This window comes from Rutidosis leptorrhynchoides, chromosome 3, assembly GCF_046630445.1.
Source record: "Rutidosis leptorrhynchoides isolate AG116_Rl617_1_P2 chromosome 3, CSIRO_AGI_Rlap_v1, whole genome shotgun sequence".
Lineage (NCBI taxonomy): Eukaryota > Viridiplantae > Streptophyta > Magnoliopsida > Asterales > Asteraceae > Rutidosis > Rutidosis leptorrhynchoides.
The window spans coordinates 61850198-61856197 of NC_092335.1; positions in this window are offsets into that span (position 1 = coordinate 61850198).

The following is a 6000-nucleotide window of genomic DNA, read 5'->3' on the forward strand; positions in this document are numbered from 1 at the left end:
GTTATTAGTCCACAGTCGACAGTCCAATAATTCATATATAGTTTAATATATAATATTTGAATTAATTAATTCATATCGTGACCCGTGTACATGTCTCAGACTCGATCACAACTCAAAGTATATATATTATTTGAGAATCAACCTCAACCCTGTATAGAGAACTCGATCATTACTGCATATAGAGTGTCTATGGTGATTCCAAATAATGTATATAGATGTGTCGATATGATATGTCAAAACCTTGTATACGTGTCCCGATATTTAAAGCGTAAAAATAAATAACAGAAATTTAAATGACGATAAATAAAGTGCGTAAAGTAAATAACAGAAATTAAATGACGATAAATAAAATTGCGAGAATGTAAATTGCGATAATTAAATTGCGATAAATAAAATGTAATCAGTTAGCTAGGAACAATTAGCTAGGAACAGTTAGCATAGATTCTTAACAAAATTTCTCATAGTTAATTTGTTTGTTTCTAACAAATTTTATTTTGTCAAATGTTTTCTTCATTATGCCACTTGTTGGATTTTGATTTATGAAATTGGATGAATATGGTTATTCTGTGGTGAACGGATTTGTATATCGGTGGATGTAAGTAGGATAGTATATGACTGTTGAAACAGATTCGAAGAACGTACAATGTAACTTATTAATGTGAAATTTAAATATTCCTCGGGTATTACCTACCCGTTAAAATATTTTCACCATTAACAGTTTGTACAAGAGAATTTTTAATTACAATCTTTATGAAAACATATATACATATATATTTTCTTCAGATGTATTCATGGATTTAATGAGTTAATATGATATTAAACTCATTTGCTTTTCGGTTGGAACTAGAATAAATAATCTCTAAAACTTTAGAGATTACATATTCGCCATGTTGAACGAAGATAAATGAGGTAGAACGATACGTAGAACGAAGATCATACTCAAAGTACAGATGATGATAATGAAGCATTGATTGTTGATGGTAATGGTGCTGTTATTGATGGTACTGTTGGTGCCGGTGATGTTGCTGAAGCTGGTACATTTTGCACCATATTCTCCGAATTGATTATTCGAGCGCGAAGTTCGTTGACTTATTACTCCAGGATGATTATCGGTCGGAACGAGCGGATGAATAAGGTTCAGAATTGTGGAAAGAATATAATCTTGTCGAGTTAGCCTGGAAATGAGACTGAAAATGGTGTTTCGAACAGGTTAGCCGGTAAACGCTTCAGGTTCATTGTCAAGAGGTGAATTCGGTTGGTGGAAGGGATTACCTTATGCGCGTTTCCATTAATTAAGTCGACTACGAACCCATCAGATGAATTGATAATGGCTGATTGGTTGATTCATGCCGATGAAGCTGTTTTCGGAGCTTAGGTGAACATCTATGTCGGAATAGCTGTCGGAATAACTATCGGAATAGCTATTGGAATCTGAGGGACACGAACTGGTTGCAGGATTCATCTCGTACGATCAGATGAAGGGTTTTCGATAAGAAATAGATTATAGGATGTAGATTAGTACCCTGCAATACATAATTTACATATGCATATGTAATACTAAAATCTCTTAAGTTACGGAGGAATCTACGGAAGCTGTCAGGTAAAGATAACAATAACAGATACGCTAAGATATGAATTAGCAGATGCGCTAAGATATGAATTTTGTCTATACACTATTCATGCAGTCAATGCAATAAGATGTGTCTAGACTAAGAATAATAAGCAGGTAATTTACTAAGGATGATAAACAAATGATTTTTGACAAAAATGATAAGCAAAACTTTTGACATGCAGACACGGTCGAAGTCCAGACTCACTAATGCATCCTAATGACTTACCAGTTAGACACACTAATGAAGACCCTGTTCACTAAGACCATCGTTCTGATACCAACTGAAAGGACCCGTCCTAATCCATCCGGACGAAGTCCATATCGATTATAAACGATTCACAACAGTTGATTACATCGCGAGGTACTTGACCTCTATATGATACATTTTACAAACATTGCATTCGTTTTTAAAAGACAAACTTTCGTTACATCGACAGTTGATAGACATATATAGCATTTCATAATATATCCAAATATAATTGACTTAATAATAATCTTGATGAACTCAACGACTCGAATGTAACGTCTTTTGAAATATGTCATGAATGACTCCAAGTAATATCCCTAAAATGAGCAAATGCACAGCGGAAGATTTCTTTCGTACCTGAGAATAAACATGCTTTAAAGTGTCAACCAAAAGATTGGTGAGTTCATTAATTTAACATAAATAATCATTTCATAAATTTTAATAGACCACAAGATTTCATATTTCCATTTCTCATAAACATACGTCCCATGCATAGAGACAAAAATATCATTCATATGGATTGAACACCTGGTAACCGACATTCACAATATACATATAAGAATATCCCCATCATTCCGGGATCCTCCTTCGGACATGATATAAATTTCGAAGTACTAAAGCATCCGGTACTTTGGATGGGGCTTGTTGGGCCAGATAGATCTATCTTTAGGATTCGCGTCAATTAGGGTGTCTGTTCCCTGAGATCTTCATACCCGGCCACCAAAAGTGTTTCTTGAGATCTTTATACATCTTCCCCGCTCCGGGATGTACCGAATATCTGGTTTTATGTGCTTCTTTAAGTACCATTTTTCTCACATCTCCAAACCTTGGTACCCAAATTCTATCAGCCCTATATCGGGTTCTGTCTTCTCGAATATTAAGATGTTTCCCTGATCCTTTGGGTATCTCATTCTTCAACTTTCCTTCTTTTACAACCCCCTGTTGCGCCTCCTTTATTTAAGTAGTAAGGTTAGTACGAATAATTATATTCATAGCTTTTACCCGTATAGGTTCTCTGTCCTTTCTACTCAAAGCGTCGGCTACCACATTCACCTTCCCCAGGTGGTATCGAATCTCAAAATCATAATCATTCAACAGTTCAATCCACCTGCGTTGTCTCATATTCAGTTGCTTCTGATTAAATATATGTTGGAGACTTTTGTGGTCGGTATATATAATACTTTTGACTCCATATAAATAATGCCTCCAAGTCTTTAATGCAAAAACAACAGCACCTAATTCCAAATCGTGAGTTGTATAATTTTGCTCGTGAATCTTCAATTGTCTAGACCCATAAGCAATCACCTTCGTTTATTGCATTAATACACAATCGAGACCTTGCTTTGATGCGTCACAATAAATCACAAAATCATCATTCCCTTCAGGCAATGACAATATAGGTGCCGTAGTTAGCTTTTTCTTCAATAACTGAAACGCCTTCTCTTGTTCATCCTTCCATTCAAATTTCTTCCCTTTATGCGTTAATGCAGTTAAGGGTTTTGCTATTTTGGAGAAATCTTGGATGAATCTTCTGTAGTAACCAGCCAATCCTAAAAATTTACGTATATGCTTCGGAGTTTTTGGGGTTTCCCACTTTTCAACGGTTTTGATCTTTACCGAGTCCACCTGGATACCTTCTTTGTTCACTATGTGACCGAGGAATTGAACTTCTTCCAACCAAAATGCACACTTTGAAAACTTAGCGTACAGTTTTTCTTTCCTCAATACTTCTAGCACTTTTCTCAAATGTTCTTCGTGCTATTGATCATTCTTTGAGTAAATAAGTATGCCATCGATGAAAACAATGACAAACTTGTCTAGATATGGCCCACACACTTGGTTCATAAGGTCCATGAACACAGCTGGTGCGTTAGTCAATCCAAACGGCATAACCATAAACTCGTAATGACCATAACGCGTCCTAAAAGAAGTTTTTGGAATATCATCCTCCTTTACTTGCATTTGATGATATCCAGAACGTAAATCGATTTTCGAATAAAACGACGAGCCTTGTAGTTGATCAAATAAGTCGTCAATTCTCAGCAGTGGATAACGGTTTTTGATGGTAAGTTTATTCAACTCTCTGTAGTCAATACACAACCTAAATTTACCATCCTTCTTCTTGACAAACAAAACAGGAGCTCCCCATGGTGATGTGCTTGGTCGAATGAAACCACGTTCTAATAGTTCTTGCAGTTGGCTTTGTAGTTCTTTCATCTCACTGGGTACGAGTCTGTAAGGAGCACGAGCTATTGGTGCAGCTCCTGGTACAAGATCTATTTGAAATTCAACAGATCGATGTGGAGGTAGTTCCGGTAATTCTTTCAGAAATACATCGGGAAAATCTTTTGCGACGGGAACATCATTGATGCTCTTTTCTTCAGTTTGTACTTTCTCGACGTGTGCTAAAACAGCATAGCAACCTTTTCTTATTAGTTTTTGTGCCTTCAAATTACTAATAAGATGTAGCTTCGTGTTGCCCTTTTCTCCGTACACCATTAAGGGTTCTCCTTCTTCTCGTACAATGCGAATTGCATTTTTGTAACATACGATCTCTGCTTTCATCTCCTTCAGCCAGTCCATGTCAACTATTACATCAAAACTCCCTAACTCTACTGGTATTAAATCAATCTTAAATATTTTGCTACCCAGTTTAATTTTTCGATTCCGGCATATATAATCTGCTGAAATTAATTTACCGTTTGCTAATTCGAGTAAAAATTTACTATCCAACGGCGTCAATGGACAACTTAATTTAGCACAAAAATCTCTACTCATATAGCTTCTATCCGCACCCAAATCAAATAAAACGTAAGCAAATTTATTGTCAATAAGAAATGTACTCGTAACAAGCTCCGGGTCTTCCTGTGCCTCTGCCGCATTAATATTGAAAACTCTTCCGCGGCCTTGTCCATTCGTGTTCTCCTGGTTCGGGCAATTTCTAATAATGTGGCCCAGTTTTCCACATTTATAACAAACTACATTGGAATAACTTGCTCTGACACTACTTGCTCCGCCATTACTCGTTCCGACACCATTTGTTCCTTTCGTTCTGTTAACCCCTGGTCCGTAGACCTCACACTTCGCCGCGCTATGACCATTTCTTTTACACTTGTTGCAAAATTTGGTGCAGAACCCCGAGTGATACTTTTCACTCCTTTGGCATAGCTGCTTCTAATTGCTGTTGTTGTTGCGGTTGTTATTGTTGTTGGGATGATTGTTGTAGTTGTTGTTGTTGTTGTTGTTGTTGTTGTTGTTGTTGTTGTGCCGTTTGTTGTAGTTGCGATTGATGTTGCGATTGTTGGGATAGTTGTTGTTGTTTTGGTGACTCTTATCACCGTTTTCCTCCCACTTTCTTTTGACTAGCTTCACGTTGGCCTCTTCGGCCGCCTGTTCTTTAATTCTCCCCTCAATCTGGTTCACTAGTTTGTGAGCCATTCTACATGCCTTTTGTATGGAGGCAAGCTCGTGTGAACTTATATCTTCTTGGATTCTCTTCGGTAACCCTTTCACAAATGCCTCGATATTCTCTTCCTCATCTTCGAACGCTCTCAGACACAATAGGCACAATTTTGTGAATAGTCTTTCTTACGAAGTAATATCGAATCCCTGTGTTCGTAACCCTCTAAGTTCTGACTTGAGCTTATTGACCTCGGTTCTGAGACAGTACTTCTCGTTCATTAAGTGCTTGAATGCTGACCACGGTAGCGGGTAAGCAGCATCTTGTCCCGCTTACTCTAGATAGGTATTCCACCATGTTAACGCAATACCTGTGAAGGTATGCGTAGCGTACTTCACTTTGTCTCCTTCAGCACACTTACTTATGGCAAACACCGATTCAACTTTCTCGGTCCACCGTTTCAATCTGATTGGTCCTTCGGTCCCATCAAATTCTGAAGGTTTGCAGGCAGTGAATTCCTTGTAGGAGCATCCTACACGATTTCTTGCGCCATTAGCTGTATTGCTAGATTAAGAGTTATTGTTGGTATGTGGCGCGGCCTGTACTGCGGCTATGTTTGAAGCAAGAAAGGCACGAAATTCCTCTTCGCTCATATTCAAGGTGTGTCGAGTAGTCGGTGCCATTTCCTTCAAAATAGTCAAATGAAACAAGTTAATCATACAGAATATTAAGAGTAGTCAA